Here is a 19,170-nt window from a genome sequence, read left to right on the forward strand (position 1 = left end):
CCATTACTATACTGGTAAACCTTCTGACTGGTCCTACAGGAGATGGAGACGGGGTCTCCTGGAGCAGAGCTCTTTGCTGCAGGCTGAGTCACCGTGAACTGACCTCTGGACTCTGAGGATACAGACACACAAAGTGAAAGAGACTCCACGGCTTTGCGGGCTTCATCTCACACATAGTGATGTTGAGAGAGGAGAGGAGGTGGACTCTCTGGACTTTACCTGTGAAGCAGCAGCAGAGGAGAGTCCAGATGAGGACGGAGACCCGCGTCATGTTTGTGATGAGGAGGATTTGTGATGAAGGACGGCTGTCAGTCATCCAGGGTCCAAGTGTCAGGACTATAAAGAGTCCCAGAGCACTGGAGCATGGAGCTGCTGATGCAAAGCGTCTCTATGGAAATCAACGCCTGACTCCAGCCAGCACTTTCAGGGAGGTCTCATCCATGCAGATGGTTGCTTTTTCATGCTTCTTTTTGTTTCTCCTTTTGTTTTTTTTATTTAACCTTTATTTAACCAGGAAAAAAAGTCCGGTTGAGATTAAAAACCTCTTTTACAAGGGAGTCCTGGCCAAGAGGCAGCAGTAAGTTACAGACAGAACAACATTACAAACAGTTAAAAGAAGCAATTACATTTTGACAAATTGACCTCTAGTGTTCTCAGTTTGGTTTTAAAAGCACTTAGTGAGATAAAATAAGGGAGTTTCCAGGCTTTTTGAAGTCTGTTCCATGCAGTGGGGGCAGCACAGGCAAAAGCCCTTTTCCGTTGTTCTGTGCTTGCAAAAGGGACTTAAAGCAACAGTCGATCATGTGATCGCAGCAGGTGAGAATCAACAGTCCGCTTTGTGACTCAGTCACAGATGTACGAGGGCAGCAGCCCGAGCACGGCCTTATAAATAAAAGTGTACCAATGCCCCGACCTCCCGGTGCACAAAGAAGGCCATCCAACACGGGAATATAGTTCACTATGATGTGTTAACCATCTAGCGAGGCGTGATACGCGGTGTCGACTTTTTGAAGACTTTGAGCAGAGGCGTTCATGTACAGCAGATCACCGTCATCTAAAATAGCTAAAAAAGTTGCTTCTTAACATTAGAGGAGAAACACACCTTGTTTTGAAAAAGAAAACCCAGTTTAAATTTAAGTTATTTCACAAGACAGTCAATATGGGGCTTGAATGTCAAAGAGTCATCAAGTAAAACCCCGAGGTATTTCTATTCATGCACCCGCTCAAAGCCACTTCCCTTGAAAGTTGACACCACGGGAAGATCTGTAGGGACCTTCTTGCTTTTTGGAAAGATCATGAGCTTTTTTTTGTCAGCATTTAGAATCAGTTTTAGCTGCACTAGTGCGAGCTGAATCGCATCAAAAGTTTCTGCACAGATTCAATTGCTTTCACAGGGGTGGATCCAAAGCAGTAGATGATTGTGTCATCAGCATAAAGATGAACATTGGCATCTGACAGATTTTTTCCTAGTTCATTAATGTACAAAATGAACTAGAGGGGTCCTAATATTGAACCCTGTGGCACCCCCTTTTGGACACTCAAAGAGTCAGAATCCAGACCATCACATTTAACGCACTGAGTTCTGTCACTCAAGTAATTTCTAAACCAAGAAAGTACAGAGCGACAAAATCCAAAACTGCTGATCCGATGCATTAAAACAGCATGATCTACAGTATCAAAAGCTTTCGAAAAATCAATAAAAAGCCAGGCACAATATTGCTTCTTATCAAGAGCAGAATGTATGTCATTGACCACTTTTGTGGCTGCTGTGATGGTACAATGTTTTTTCCTGAAACCTGATAGCAAATTTGAAAGAAGTTCACTAGAAAAACTTTTAGCTGATCACAAACAAGGGGTTCAATTATTTTTGATAAGACACACAAATTGGATATTGGTCTGTAGTTACAGTGGAATGAAAAAGTTTGGCCACCCCTCATCATTTTCAAGATTTTCCCTTTTAAGTTATTGGTTGTTCATGACAGCAATTTCAGTTTAATATATCATATAGCAGACAAACATAGTGATATTTAAGAAGTGAAATGAAGTTTATAGGATTTACAGAAAGTGAGCAATAATTATTTAAACAAAAGTAGGCGGGTGCATAAATTTGGGCACCCCAACAGAAAAATTACATCAATATTTAGTAAATTCTCCTTTTGCAAAAATAACAGTCTCTAAATGCTTCCTGTAGCTTCCAATGAGGGTCTGGATTCTGGGTGAAGGTATTTTTGACCTTTCTTCATTACAAAACATCTCCAGTTCAGTCAGGTTTGATGGTTTCTGAGGATGGACAGGCCGCTTTAAATCACACCACAGATTTTCAATGATATTCAGGTCTGGGGACTGAGATGGCCATTCCAGAATGTTGTACTTGTTCCTCTGCATGGATGCCTTAGTAGAATTTGAGCAGTGTTTAGGGTCGTTGTCTTGTTCAAGTATCCAGCCCCGGCGCAACTTCAACTTTGTCACTGATTCTTGAACATTGTTCGTACGTATCTGCTGATACTGACTGGAATCCATGCGACCTTCAACTTTAACAAGGTTGCCAGTCCCTGCACTGGCCACACAGCCCAACAGCATGATGGAACCACCACCAAATTTAACTGTGGGTAGCAAGGGTTTTTCTTGTAATGCTGTGTTCTTCCGCCATGCATACCACCTCTTGTTATGTCCAAATAACTCAATTTTAGTTTCATCAGTCCACAGCACCTTATTCCAAAATGAAGCTGGCTTGTCCAAATATGCTTTAGCGTACCTCAAGCGACTCTGTTTGTGGCGTGTGCGCAGAAAAGGCTTCTGCCATATTACTCTCCCATACAGCATGTCCTTGTGCAAAGTGCGCTGAATAGTTGAACAATGCACAGTGACACCGTCTGCAGCAAGATCATGTTGTAGGTCTTTGGAGCTGGTCTGTGGGTTGAGTTTGACTGTTCTCACCATCCTTCGCCTCTGCTTATCTGTGATTTTTCTTGGCCTGCCACTCCGGGCCTTAACTAGAACTGTGCCAGTGGTCTTCCATTTCCTCACTATGTTTCTCACAGTGGAAACTGACAGCTGAAATCTCTGAGCTAGCTTTTCGTATTCTTCCCTTAAACCATGATGTTTAGGTCATTTGACATTTGACAGTTGTTTTGAGGATCCCATGTTGCCACTCTTCAGAGAACATGCAAAGGGAGCAACTTGCAACTGGCCACATTGAATACCCTTTCTCATGACTGGCTTCACCTGTGTATGTAAGTCAAGGGTCAATGACCTTACCAAACAAATTTTGTGTTCCAATAATTAGTGCTAAAGGTATTCAAATCAATAAAACAACAAGGGTGCCCAAATTTATGCACCTGCCTACTTTTGTTTAAATAATTACTGCTCACTTTCTGTAAATCCTATAAACTTCATTTCACTTCTCAAATATCACTATGTTTGTCTACTATATGATATATTAAACTGAAATTGCTGTCATGAACAACCAATGACTTATAAGGGAAAATCTTGAAAATGATCAGGGGTGGCCAAACTTTTTCATACCCCTGTAGTTAAAACCGCTGGGTCACCTCCGTTTAGTCAAGGAGTAACAAAAGCCGATTTCCAAATGGCTGGAATTTCGCCACTTTGGGTGGAGAGATTGAAGAGGACTGTAAGGGGCTGTGCTCCAAAATCTGCTGCTATTTGCAGAAAATAAGATTATATCATGTCTGGACCAGAGGGTTTTTCTATGATCTAAAGTTTTGAGTGCTTTATGCACTTGCTGCACGGTAAAAGGAATAAAATTGGAAGGGATCCCCAGAAAACAATTGAGGATCTGTGCAGGAGTTTACAGAAGCTGCACCTTTTTGATCAAACAAAGATCTGCACAAGATAAAATGTTTGTTAAAGCAATTTAATATTTCAACTTTTGCATGGACCGGGACCGAGTCCTTCAGAACAAATTTTGGAAGGTCTGTGCAGACTTAATTACTGATAAAGACTTTATCATCTTCCAAAATTTGTATGGATTATTGAGATTGTCAGTTGTGACGGATAAGTAATATTCCGATTTGGCCTTTTTGGTAAGAGAAGTGCATTTATTTCTTAGTTGGCTGAAAACAATCCACTCGCCTGCAGCATCACTTCTCCTAGCTTTGGCCCATGCCAAGTTGCGCTGATGGATCATGTCTGACAACTCTGGAGAAAAGCAGGGATTTTCACGTCCTTTCACTCTAAATTTCCTGATCGGAGCATGCTTGTTCACAATACTCATAAAAGTTTTGTTAAAGAAAGTCCAAGCAAGATCGACATCCAGGAGCTTGTTCACTGAATTGTTTAAAGTTTCTCGTGGCAGTGGTGGGCTGTCAGGGCCTGCAAGGCCTTCTCTGCTGGCCTAAAGAATATCTAAATCACAAATTCAGTTAATAATATTTTCTCCATGAATACTTCTGAAATAATTCCAAATGGTCTGTTCACTTCCTTTCATAGCTTTTCTCCTGGTTGTGCCGCTTCCAGACATGCATTTTCATATAAAAGCATTTAACCAATCACATTTCAGCCATCATCTGTTGCCAGGCAGGGTCAAAGTCAAAGGAGTCTGGCTGGGGGGGGCTGCACAATCAATTCTATAAGCCCTTTACGGATCCTTCGCCATCCTGTCGGGACTTCACTCCCCCCTGGTGCTCGGGTTCCCCTGGCTGCAGATACACAATCCCCACATCGACTGGACAGCCGGTAAGATCCGGACCTGGAGCACAACATGTCATGTAACCTGTCTGACCTCTGCCCCAACCCCCGGTAGTCCCGCAGCCCCAGAGCAACCATCAACCCCAGACCTATCCTGCGTCCCTCTCGATTATCACGACCTTGCCCCGGTCTTCGACAAAGACCAAGCCCTGACCCTCCCCCCTCACCGGCCTTATGACTGCGCCATAGACCTACATCAGGACGCAGTTCTACCCAGAGGTCGACTATACAACCTGTCAAAACCAGAGAGGACCGCCATGGAAGAGTATATTATAGATTCCCTGGCGGCGGGGTTGATCCGACCATCCTCCTCCCCGGCCGTGGCGGGGTTCTTTGTGGGGAAGAAGGATGGGGGCCTCAGACCCTGCGTGGACTACCGGGGTCTGAACAGGATCACCATCTGGAACAGGTACCCACTTCCCCTTATTGATTCGGCCTTTACCCCCCTCCATGGGGCCCAGATCTTCACTAAATTGGATCTAAGAAACACGTATCATTTAGAGATCGGTATGGACCCCTCCAAGATAGCGGCGAAGGACTGGCCGGAGCCCGAGGACCGCAAGCAGCTGCAGCGGTTCCTGGGCTTCGCCAATTTCTACCACCGCTTCATTCAGAACTACAGCCAAATTGCCGCAAGACTCGCTTCTCATGGACCCCGGCCGCCCGCAACGCATTCCTGACCCTCAAGACTCAGTTCCCCACCACTCCAATCCTCACTCAAGTCAACGCCTCACTTCAGTTTATCGTGGAGGTCGACGCCTCGGATACCGGTGTGGGGGCGGTGTTGTCTCAGCACTCCGGCGGGGACAGCAAGCTCCATCCCTGTGCCTTTTTTTCGAAAAAGCTGTCGCCGGCCGAGCGGAACTATGACGTGGGAAACAGGGAGCTGCTGGCCGTCAAGTTGGCGCTGGAGGAGTGGAGACACTGGCTGGAGGGGGCGGAGATGCCGTTCCTGGTCTGGACCGACCACCCGAACCTGGAGTACCTGCGGACCGCCAAAAGATTGAACCCCAGACAGACCAGGTGGGCACTCTTTTTCGATCGCTTCAATTTTTCCTTGTCATACCGACCAGGTGATCGAAATATTAAGCCTGTTGCCTTGTCCCGTGTCCACTCTAAAGAGGAGGGTTCTGAGTCACCCGAGCCCATCCTGTCTCCGTGCCACCTGGCCGGCCTGGTCTGGGATGTAGAAGCCGCGGTCCGACAGGCTCTAAGGACCCAGGTATTTCCGGAGGCCGGACCCCCGGGGACGACGTTTGTCCCGGAGACAGCCCGGGCCGACGTCCTCCGGTGGGCCCACTCCAGCCAGCTATCGTGCCACCCAGGGAGGTATAGAACTCTGAGGGTGGCGCAGCGGAGATTCTGGTGGCCCTCCATGTCCCGTGACTGCTGCCGGTATGTTTCAGCCTGCTCCGTCTGTGCCCAGAACAAGTCCTCCACCCAACCTACCTCAGGGTGGTTACTGCCCCTCCCGATTCCCCGGCGACCTTGGTCCCACATTGCTTTAGATTTTGTTACTGGTTTACCGCCCTCTAAGGGACACACAGTTATCCTGTCCATTATTGATCGTTTTTCTAAATTCGCGCACCTCATTCCACTTCCCAAACTTCCCTCCGCACTAGACACGGCTAAATTATTAGTCTCTCACGTTTTCGCGCTCATGGTATCCCTGTAGACATTGTTTCCGATAGAGGTCCTCAGTTCACGTCCCGCGTTTGGAAGGCTTTTTGTTTAGCAATTGGGGCCAAGGTCAGCCTGTCATCCGGATTCCACCCCCAAAGTAACGGCCAGACGGAGCGGCTGAACCAGGAGGTGGAGGCGGCCCTCCGCTGCGTCACCTCGAGATACCCCAGCTCCTGGAGTGATCACCTTCCCTGGGTGGAGTACACGCACAACACCCTCCCCAGCGCCGCTACCCAGCTCTCGCCTTTTCATTGCACGTATGGCTACCAACCTCCCTTGTTTCCCGAGCACGAACTGCAGATCGTGGTTCCCTCGATCGGCGTCCATCTCCGCAGGTGCGCTCGGACCTGGCGTCAGGCACGCGCCGCCCTCCTCCGTGCTTCCCGGCGAACTCAGACACAGGCTAACCGCCGCCGATCCGAGGCGCCGATCTACACCCCGGTCACAAGGTTTGGCTCTCAACCTGGGACCTTCCTCTGAAGGCATCCCCCAAAAAACTTTCCCCGCGATTCATTGGCCCATTCGAAATCACCGCAATTATTTATCCGTCTCTGACTCCCGCCTTCACTAAAGATCCACCCCACTTTTCCCAGGTCAAACCGGTCCACGAAGATCCGCTGGCCCCTCCCGTTCCCAATCCCCCTCCTCTCCGTTTTCTGGATGGTGATCCCGTTTACACAGTCTCCAGCCTCCTGGACGTTCGCCGCTGAGGTCGGGGGCTGCAATATCTGGCGGACCGGGGAGGCTATGGCCCGGAGGAGAGGTCCTGGGTTCCGGCTCGGCGGATTCTGGACCCCTCACTAATCCGGCAGTTCCACCGCGACCACCCAGGCCGGCTCCACGGGGCGCCGAGAGGCGCCCGTTGAGGGGGGGGTACTGTCAGGACCTCCTCTCGGCAGCCGAGAGGAGACACTTAACCCCAATTAATAATCAGCGCCAGCTGCCGCTCATCAAGATCTCTTTAAAGAGCAGGGGCTCCACCCGACCTTGTGAGACCACCGTGTTGACTCTTGGACCCGACCCTGCAAAATCCCGATTACCGATCAAAAATAAAGAGACTCTATCAAACTCCAGTTCTGGTGGTGTGGTTCCCTTTCCGAATCCTTCCGAGCCGTGACATTTATCTGGAGGAACAGACCACACCATCTAAAAAAATCAGATATGGTAAAAGAAACAAGTGAAAGAGGGCTGAAAGTGATAGAGTTGGACTGCCTGAATGGGACTTTGAAGGTGAACTGGTTGAAATCCTGGATCAAACATCATTCTTTCTGGTATTGTACTCCAAACTACTTATTCAACAAAGTCGGCGGCCTGAATCTTCTGCTTATCACTGACTTTGACAAGATTCCTGTCAAATGTTCAGAGTTCCATAAACAAATATTATTGTACTGGAAAATGATATATGTACACAATGTCTCACCACACAGTACAATAATTTGGAACAATAGACATGTGCTGCATGGCAACAAATCTCTGTTTTACAAGGAATGGTTTGAGAAATGTATATGGTCAATAATTGACTTGATGGATGACAATGGCAGTCCTCTAGACTATGAACAGTTCTGTACTACACACAGATTTAAGCCTCCCATATTAGAGTTCATAAAGTTACGAAACGCACTGCCTCGACAATTTGTATTCCTGACCAAAAATATAATGACGCACCAAACCGTACAACCACAGTTACCCCAACTATCACTCCAGGGAATCTCAATTCTGGACAGAAAGTGCACCAACTCCTTTATTAGGAAATGTTTGACAGGAAACTTATTCCCTGGACGTCAAAACAAATATAATATTTGAAATAAATTTGATAAGGAATCGATTGCCACGCTGCGAACTATGTATCTGACTCTACTCATACCCCCCAAGGCAAAAGAGACCCACTTCAAAATTATGAATGACATCTACCCATCTAAGGAATTATTGAGGGTACGCTTTAATTTTGAAGATAAATATTTGTACATTTTGTGAAGACAACATTGAAACCACCGACTATATATTTTTCTCATGTGAAAAAGTACAGGGCTTTTGGGCTAAACTCAAAAATGGGTTAAAGATAATTTCCATCGTCACCAGTTTCCTTCTGAAGAGATGATATAACATTTGGTTTACTTTTAAGCAACATAACAGATGAACTCTGTGTCAATGTTATTTTAGGCCTGGCCAAGTTCTTCATTCACAAAAACAGAATGCAAAAAAGTTCCCCAAATTTTAATTTCTTCGGAAACAATTTTGAATTATAAAAAAAAAAATCCTTAAAACTTATGGAAAAATCCAAAAACCAAAAAACATTCAGTTTGATGTCTGAGATTCCTTGTGAACCGCAACTTAATGACATGTTATATTCCCCTTACAATTTTTTTTTTCGTTTAGAATTTCATTTGTCTGTCTATTTAATTATTTCCTTTTAATATCTTTTTTTGTCTAGGATTATAAATTTCTCACAAACCGTTAACACTATTAACTTCTGATTACATACAGAACGAATGTCCTTATGTCCTTTGCTTCCTCATCCTTGGTTGTTTCATTGACATTCAGTTCTACCTTGCCATGTTTATTTGTACATTTGTATATTTGTGTGTGCTATTTATGTTCAATTAAAAGAAAAAAAAGAAAAAAAAGAAAGAGAGGCTGAGAAAATCTCTATGTCTCTCTCTCTCCCCCCTTAATGCCCCCCTCTTCCTCCTCACGCCGGCCAACGCGACGCGATTCTCGCCGTTGTTGTGGAAGTAGGGTAAAGGATTCCCCGCGTCGGTGCGAGCGATGCGTTTCAAGGCGTATTGCATGTGTGTGTGTGGAGCGGGGGGGGGGGGGGGTCTACAGGACTCCGCAGACCGGCAAAGGTGCACCTTCTCCGGACATCGATCCCCGAAACGTCGGCGTGGAGCTCCCGGAGCTGCCGGCGAGTACATGTGAATGAATGGAGGAGCTAATGTGTGTGTGGTGGGGGAGTGGAGTTAAGAGTGGAGTTAAGGTGTGTGTGCGTGTGCGTGTGTGTGTGTGCGTGTGTGTGTGTGTGTGTGTGTGTGTGTGTGTGTTTGTTTCTCGACAAAAGAGAATTGGACATTATGACACAACTTCATACCTATTGTAACAAACCTAGCGTGAATGAGGGTGAAAGACAAAAAATAATTCAATTACAATCGAGTCTGGACAACATATTTACTCATAGATCCCGTGGTGCATTTGTTAGATCCAGAGCAAAATGAATCGAAGAAGCAGAGAAAAACTCGGCATATTTTTGTGGCTTGGAAAGAAGAGGACAAGAGAAAAATAGCCTCAGTTCTCTTCTAATTAACAACAAGGAAATTACAGATGAGGCTATAATGTCCTCAGAAATCTTTAAATTCTATAGCCACCTATACACTTCGAAATGGTCAAAAAGCGATTGTGACTCCTTTCTAACAGATATTGCTCAATATATCCCAAAAATAAACAACTACAAGCAAACCTGTGAGAAGCATTTGCCTATTGCTGGACTCGACACTGCAGTGGGCCGACTATCTCCCAACAAAGCTCCGGGTTCAGATGGTCTCACAGGAGACTTCGACAGACACTTCTGGGAGGATATAAGGGAACTCCTCTATCATGTTTTCCTGGAAATCTTTGAAACTCGGTTGCTTCCGACAACAATGAGACATGGGGTTATCATTTCCATCCCCAAGCCCGGTAAAGACCCTCGCCTGTTGAAAACAGAAGACCCATCACTCTCAGAAATTCGGATCATAAACTGTTTACCTACATCTTAGTTTCCCGTCTCCAATCAGGAATCTCAGACATTATTGCAGAGACACGATCGGGCTTTCTGAAGGACGATCAATCCACAATAATATAAGGCTTGTCATGGACATCATAGAATACAGAGACCTCATAGAAGATAATGGCTTCATATTCTTCTTGGACTTTTATACAACCTTTGACTCGGTCGAACATCCATTTATCATAGCGATGCTCGAACATTTTGGATTTGGTTTAAAATTCAGGAATGTGATCCGTGGGCTCTATGAGAATATTCATAGCTGTGTCACCCAACCAAGCGGCACCACTCCGAGCTTCCATGTTGATGTGGGAATCCCCCAAGGTTGCCCCATCTCACCCTATTTATTTACACTTGCTACCGAAATGCTAGCCGTTTATGTTAAAAATAGCAACGATATCCAAAAGTTAGACATGTTGGGGACAGAAATTGTTATTAGCCAGCTGGCAGATGACACAACCTTAGTTTTGAAAAATGAACATCAAGTCCCAATAAGCGTTGAAAAAATTAAAACATTCTCCAAGGCTTCAGGATTGTCGTTAAACTTAAAGAAATGCAAACTTCTTGCGCTGCATGACTCGCCACTAAAGGAAATCAGAAATGTTCTGATCAAATCAGAAATAAAATCTAAGGACCAAAAGTTAAATCAATCCAGGAATATTGAATCTAAACTCAATCAAAGTAAAGCTAAATTGAATATATGGCTCCAAAGAGATTTACCAATATTAGGCCGGACATATTTGACTGAAATGGAATGTTTATCCAGATGTACATATCCAATGTATCCCAATGCTGCTCCAAATTCGTCCTCTTCTCCTTTCGGCCTTTCCCTTCAGGGGTCGCCACAGCGAGTCAACTTTCTCCATCTAACCCTATTCTCTGTATCCTCCGCTCTCATATCAACTACCTTCATATCCTCTCTTACTACGTCCATAAATCTTCTCTTTGGTCTTCCTCGAGACCTCTTGCCTGGCAGCTCCAATTCCAGCATCCGTCTACCAATACATTGTCTATCCCTCCTCTGTACATGACCGAACCATCTCAGTCTGGCTTCTCTGACCTTCTCTCCAAAACATCTAACATATGCTGTTCCTCTGATAGCCTCATTCCTGATCCTATCCATCCTGGTCACTCCCAAAGAGAACCTCAACATCTTCATCTCTGCAACCTCTAGTTCTGCCTGCTGTCTTTTGGTCATTGGAACAGTTTCTTGGCCATTCATCATCGCTAATCTCACCACTGTCTTGTACACCTTTCATTTTATTCTGGCTGATGTTCTTCTATCTCTTCGTACCCCTGACACTTTTCTCCACCCATTCCAACCTGCTTGGACCCGTCTCTTCACCTCTTTCCACACTCTCCGTTGCTCTGGACTGGTGATCCCAAGTACCTGAAATCCTCCAGCTTCTCGATCTCCACTCGGGTTCCTCTCATTCACACACATATATTCTGTATTGCTGCGACTAATTTTCATTCCTCTCCTTTCCAGAGCATACCTCCACCTCTCTCGATTTTCCTCTACCTGTTGTCTGCTCTCACTACAGATCAAAATGTCATCCGCAAACCTCATGGTCCATGGGGATTCCTGTCTAACCTCATCTGTCAGCCTGTCCATCACCATTGCGAACAAGAAGGGGCTCAGAGCTGATCCCTGATGGAGTCCCACCTCCACCTTGAACTTCTCTGTTACCCCCACAAGCAAACTTAAGGCCAAAGAAAGGAGGGTTTCCAGATCCACAATATCCTTTTGAAATAATACATGGTAGACCATTCAGGTTACCGATGACACATCCAGACCTTGAGGAGGCTCACACAGAAGACTCCATAGTGGAATACATAGTACAAAAAATAAAAAAAAAACGTAGACAACGAGATGTAACAGACGCAAATGATCTGCCCGAAGCTCCTCAGCATCATGGACAACATCCATCACCCCCTGCATGGACACTGACGTCTTGTCAGAGCTCTTTCTGTTGTAGACTGATACCACATAGGAGCTCCACTGAACGCCACAGGAGGTCTTTCCTACCTGAGGCTATCAGACTTTTTAATTCCTCTTCCCTCAGCCGCAGGGAATCTTCAATCTTTGTAGTTACTGCTAACAGTTAGAATTCATATTTCATTATATTTCTTATTCTTCCTCCTTTCTACTATTATCTATTACTGTTATGTTTTTGTACTTGAAACTCTGTCACAACAATTTCCTTCGGGATTAATAAAGTTGTTCTCATCTCATCTCATCATATAGTTATGGTTGACTCGCATGTTTGGTTTTGGCAAAAGTTTTACGCCGGATGCCCTTCCTGACGCAACCCTCTGCATTTATTGGAGAGACACGGGCCAGTGCCGCCCTGAGGCTGCATTATTCTCCGAAAATACAATGGTGAAGGAAAATTATCTGACACTCTGTTCAAACGACTGGTGGAAAATGAAGATTGTGCATCTTTAAAATGTGGCTCCAAGTTTTCCTGCCTGTTAGTGAAGTGTTTGTGTGAGAGTCAGAGAACCGTGTCTTTACACTCAGAGGTTTTTGTACGACGGCTCAATGAGTTTGTGTCACTGTGGTCCACGTTCGGCGGTGGAACCAGACTGGATGTGGGAGGTGAGTGAAATCTTTGACTTTGTCGATGTTACTTTAGACTTTTTTTGAGTTTTCCCGTGAAAAAAGTTGGGTCTCCAGTGAGATCAGGTCTATTTGAGCTGAAGGAAAAAGTGGAAGGAGGCTTTCAGGTGGAAGAGTGGGGATAGAAGCAGTCGGACATAGAAGAAGAGCCTGAATCCTGGCTGATATCAGACTCTGATCTTCAGGCTGGTAGGTTGAGTTTGTGCCGATAAAGTCCGAGAGTCGTCTCTCTCTCCGGTCGGAGGGGTTTGTCGGGCGCCTCCATCACTTTGTGTCGCTGTGGTGGACTTTTGGTGGAGGAACCAGACTGTCAAAGCCACACTGAAGCTGCTGAAGTGAAATGAGGTTCTCAAACGTGTGGAGTCGTGGCTGTTTTTCTGCGGAATTTCTGTGAAGACGCCGTTGCAGAGAGAGCAGATTAAGGCGGGTGTTTGAACATGTGCTGAACTGCTTTATCAGCTAGGATACTGATGGAAATGTGGTTGGAAAAGAAGTCCAGTCTCTCATAGACGATTGAAATCCTTGTGAAAACGGACTGATGGTCGTCTCTGCATGTCGGATTTCTTTTCGTGATTTTCACACTTTGGAGGGATTTGATAGAAGGTCGTGTCAAACTGTTTCTGCTCAATCTGCCCCTTTGCAGACTTTCAGTCGATTTGCATGAGAGGCTTCTTGCAGGGAAGTGAAACACTGTGTGAGTGAGTGACTGGTGGAGCAGAACAACATCTGACAGGAACTCCTTAGGAGGAGATGGTCTCTCACACAGGAAAGAGGTTTGATTGACAGCTGGGACAGAGTCAGACGTCAGATCATGATAGCACTCGTAAGCTTCAAGCACTTCCGGGTCACAAGTCGCACCCTCGTCTCCTCGGCCGCGGAGTGCCGATGGAAAGTTGTAGAGGTCCCGCTCTAACCTGCCCACCTTCTTCTAGGTGATGTTGTCCGTCCCACCCTGACGGTACTGCCCCCGTCCAGCGAGGAGCTGGAGGACGGCGACGCCACCGTCACCTGTCTGGCCGACAACGGCTTCCCCTCAGACTGGAGTCTGGCCTGGAAGGTGAACGGAGGAAGCAGCGGCAACTGGGAGCAGACCGAGAGCCGTGGGCCGCCGGGGAAGGACGGCCGCTACAGCTGGAGCAGCACCCTGAGGCTCTCTGCAGACCAGTGGACCAAGCTGGACTCTGTGACCTGTGAGGCCACCAAGAGCTCCCAGACTCCACTCAGTGAGACACTGACCACAGCCCAGTGTCTCCAGTCCTGACCCCTCTCTCTGCTCAGACCTCCACACCTATTTCTCTTGGCTACTCTTTGCCCTCCTCTGTCCCTTCACATGTTGATTTCCTTTGATTCAAGACAATAAACACCTTCTCATCAAATCAAAACTCATTGTTGTCTCTCACTTCGCCTGTTTCTGGAATTTTTGGCCTTGATTGACTAAAGACACAGGCAGAAGAGAGTCAAGAGTGGAGGTAGTAGTTGTTTGGGGTTCTTAGACAACAGAAGGTGACCTACTGGCAACAGGGTGAGTCTGAGGCTGCTGTCTTGATATTGGTCATGATCGCTGGCCATCAGGTAGAGGTGAGTGTAATCAGGTGAGGACAGGTGTGCAGCTTGAGCAAGGAGACAAAGAGCACACGGAAAGTACAGTGCCGTCATTGACCAAAGGTGTGTACGTGTCAAAATGGTCCTTTAGTTTCTCGTCAGTCACAGTGACCCTGAAAATAGTTTGTACATTTCAGCAGATACTTTGGTCACAGTGTTTTAGGAGGTTAATATCAAATTTGTTCAACCAGCAGAGAGGTGTCCTAAAAGGATCCAAGCCAGGACCACTATCTGCCACCTTTTGTCACCGGTAGAATAAATGGTGTTCAGTCACCTCAGTAAAGAGGAACCCTTTGGGCAGATCTGTGTCATAGGACATCAGTGCCGGATGACTTTCGATGGCCTTTCTGCTCCACCTGCTTTAAGGGACTTCTCATAAACATCTTCCAGCTATCTCCTCTTCTGATGACACACTGCTTGACCAGAGAAGTATTCTGAAGATCACTGTGTTTCTGACAGTTACAAACCCTCGCTGCTAGATGTACTCACTCTTTCTTATCCTCCTTCAGGCCTGGTTCTCCACCTCTTTCTGCTCAATAGCCTCCATCTTTTCTAAAGAGTATCAAAGAAAGACATTGAGCGTCTTTATTGGACTTTTGTAAATGGGAGCTCTCTGATGTTGGATTGCTGACAAAAGGACATTTGTGGATGAATGTAATGAAATAATTTTTACGAGGGAGTTTTGTTTTACAAAGAATGACAGATGTCACACAACTTGTGGTGAGCAGAGACCCGACACTGGTCCTCAGTGAAGTGTGTCAGTCTCTGCAGCAGCAGACACTTCACTTTCACTTCAGTCTGACTGAGGGGGTTTTTGTACGACGCTTTTTCACTGTGTGAACGTAGCCTTGCTGTTGATGTAATGGTAACTCTGACAGTAATAAACTGCTGCATCTTCAGTCTGGACTCCTCTGATGGTCAGAGTGAAGTCAGAGTTTGATCCACTGCCTGAAAAACGATCTGGAATTCCTGATGCTCGACGAGTAGCCCAATAAATGAGGAGTTTAGGAACTTGTCCTTCTTTCTGTTGGTACCAGGCTAGATGGTGGTCACCATCATCATCCCGGTAAACCTTCTGACTGGTCCTACAGGAGATGGAGACGGGGTCTCCTGGAGCAGAGCTCTTTGCTGCAGGCTGAGTCACCGTGAACTGACCTCTGGACTCTGAGGATACAGACACACAAAGTGAAAGAGACTCCACGGCTTTGCGGGCTTCATCTCACACATAGTGATGTTGAGAGAGGAGAGGAGGTGGACTCTCTGGACTTTACCTGTGAAGCAGCAGCAGAGGAGAGTCCAGATGAGGACGGAGACCCGCGTCATGTTTGTGATGAGGAGGATTTGTGATGAAGGACGGCTGTCAGTCATCCAGGGTCCAAGTGTCAGGACTATAAAGAGTCCCAGAGCACTGGAGCATGGAGCTGCTGATGCAAAGTGTCTCTATGGAAATCAACGCCTGACTCCAGCCAGCACTAACAGGGAGGTCTCATCCATGCAGATGGTTGGTTTTTTGTGTCTTTTTGTTTCTCCTTTTGTTTTTTTATTTAACCATCATTTCACCAGGAAAAAAAAGTCCCGTTGAGATTAAAAACCTCTTTTACAAGGGAGTCCTGGCCAAGAGGCAGCAGTAAGTTACAGACAGAACAACATAACAAACAGTGAAAAGGACGAATTACATTTTGACAAGTTGACCTCTAGTGTTCTCAGTTTGGTTTTAAAAGCATACGTCTGTTCCATGCAGTGGGGGCAGGACAGGCAAAAGTTCCCAATGATTTGTTAATCATCTACAATTTGTTATGAACCTCAGCGAGGCGTGATACACGGTGTCGACTTTTTGAAGACTTTGAGCAGAGGCGTTCATGTACAGCAGATCACCGTCATCTAAAATAGCTAAAAAAGTTGCTTCTTAACATTAGAGGAGAAACACACCTTGTTTCGAAAAAGAAAACCCAGTTTCAATTTAAGTTTTTTCACAAGACAGTCAATATGGGGCTTGAAAGAGTTATCAAGTAAAACCCCGAGGTATTTCTATTCATGCACCTGCTCAATGACACTTCCCTTGAAAGTTGACGCCACGGGAAGATCTGTAGGGACCTTCTTGCTATTTGAAAACATCATGGGCTTTGTTTTGTCAGCATTTAGAATCAGTTTTAGCTGCACTAGTGCGAGCTGAATCGCATCAAAAGTTTCTGCACAGATTCAATTGCTTTCACAGGGGTGGATCCAAAGCAGCAGATGATTGTGTCATCAGCATAAAGATGAACATTGGCATCTGACAGATTTTTTCCTAGTTCATTAATGTACAAAATGAACAAGAGGGGTCCTAATATTGAACCCTGTGGCACCCCCTTTTGGACACTCAAAGAGAAACCAGAAACCAGACCATCACATTTAACGCACTGAGTTCTGTCACTCAAGTAATTTCTCAACCAAGAAAGTACAGAGCTACAAAATCCAAAACTGCCGATTCGATGCATTAAAACAGCATGATCTACAGTATCAAAAGCTTTTGACAAATCAATAAAAAGCCAGGCACAATATTGCCTCTTATCAAGAGCAGAATGTATGTCATTGACCAACTTTGTGGCTGCTGTGATGGTACGATGTTTTTTCCTGAAACCTGATAGCAAATTTGAAAGAAGTTCGCTGGAAAAACTTTTAGCTGATCACAAACAAGGGGTTCAATAATTTTTGATAAGACACACAAATTGGATATTGGTCTGGATATTGGATATTGGTCTCACCTCCGCTTAGTAAAGGAGTAACAAAAGCCGATTTCCAAATGGCTGGAATTTCACCACTTTGTGTGGAGAGATTGAAGAGGACTGTAAGGGGCTGTGCTCCAAAATCTGCTGCTATTTGCAGAAAATAAGATTCTATCACATCTGGACCAGAGGGTTTTTCTATGATCTAAAGTTTTGAGTGTTTTATACACTTGCTGCATGGTAAAAGGAACAAAATTGGAAGATATCCCCAGAAAACAATTGAGGATCTGTGCAGGAGTTTACAGAAGCTGCACCTTTTTGATCAAACAAAGATCCGTACAAGATAAAATGTTTGTTAAAGCAATTTAACATTTCAGCTTTTGCATGGACCGGGACCGAGTCCTTCAGAACAAATTTTGGAAGGGTCTGTGCATACTTAATTACTGATAAAGACTTTATCACCTTCCAAAATTTGTATGGATTATTGAGATTGTCAGTTGTGACGGATAAGTAATATTCCGATTTGGCCTTTTTGATAAGAGAAGTGCATTTATTTCTTAGTTGGCTGAAAACAGTCCACTTGGCTGCAGTATCACTTCTCCTAGCTTTGGCCCATGCCAAGTTGCGCTGATGGATCATGTCTGACAACTCTGGAGAAAACCAGGCATTTTCACGTCCTTTCACTCTAAATTTCCTGATCGGAGCATGCTTGTTCACCATTCTCATAAAAGTTTCCTTAAAGAAAGTCCAAGCAAGCTTGACATCCGGGAGCTTGTTCACTGAATTGTTTAAAGTTTCTCTTGTGGCAGTGGTGGGCTGTCAGGGCCTGCAAGGCCTTCTCTGCTGGCCTAAAGAATATCTGAATCACAAAGGTTAATAATATTTTGTCCATTAATACTTATGAAATAATTCCAACTGGTCTGTTCACTTCCTTTCACAGCTTTTCTTCTGGTTGTGCCGCTTCCAGACATGCATTTTCATATAAAAGCATTTAACCAATCACATTTCAGCCATCATCTGTTGCCAGGCAGGGTCAAAGTCAAAGGAGTCTGGCTGGGGAGGGGGGGGGGGGGTTAGTTCTGCAAGCCCTTTACAGAAAAAACGAGTGTTGATGACGCGGCTGCTTCAACCAATCAGATTTTGAGTTGGCAACATCAAAGCCTTCTAGCAGGCTACAGCAACGTCAGCGTACTCACACCCTCTGATTGGATAGTCAGAGAGTACTAGCCAGCTGCGAACAGAAATATAGTTGTGTTTGTTTAATATCGTTTTTTTCAGCCCACAATGGCTACAGGAGAAGAAACGGATTTAGTTACCAATATATTGTTCAAGCGATTTTCGTTTTGAAGAAAAGCTGGACATAGTAAAGAAAGGTCGGGCAACTCCTAAGCTAGTGAACCTGTCACAACCAGGAAAAGGATTTGTCCGACATTTTCAAGCCACAAACTACGACCGGTACCCCTGGCTCATAGGATCTGAGGTTCACTGCAGATTGTATTTCTGGGAGCATTTGGAGCCGAAGCACACGGACAATCTGTACGACGGAATAATTGAACTCTTTTTGGGGAAAGGAGGATGGATTTTGTCTACAAATGATCAGAATTTCTGGTGAGTAAAATGCTGCTATTTTCCTAAATAATACTGCAAGTTTATAAGGTTATTATTGGTGCTTTTTATGTGTTTAGGCTGTTTGATATAAAGGCATTTATTGTGGCTACTTTTCGTTTGTGTGGCTCCCACCATGCGACTCTCTTTACACCGCATTTCTGCATAATAAGTATGTTTTTTTTTTTTTTTTATAACCATAAACTAATTATGGGGGGTGGATTGATTTGGAGCACTACTGAAGGTCTAGGTGTAAAATGCACGGGCCGCCACTGTCTTGTGGATAACGAGCGGATTACTTTTGGGGATTTTAGTGTCCCAGCAAGCAGCAACAGCGCAGTGATCACTCATATCATTGCAGAAAACTCCCAGAGCTGAGAATTTATGAGGAACATTTGAAAGGATTAAATCAAGTCAAGTGGATTTATCAGGACTTCTAATATTTGGCCGAGTACATAGATTGACCGATTGACTTAGATTAT

The sequence above is a fragment of the Fistularia commersonii genome, chromosome 4 (assembly GCF_037954325.1).
Source record: "Fistularia commersonii isolate RoL2024-O1a breed Wild chromosome 4, RoL_Fcom_v1.0, whole genome shotgun sequence".
Lineage (NCBI taxonomy): Eukaryota > Metazoa > Chordata > Actinopteri > Syngnathiformes > Fistulariidae > Fistularia > Fistularia commersonii.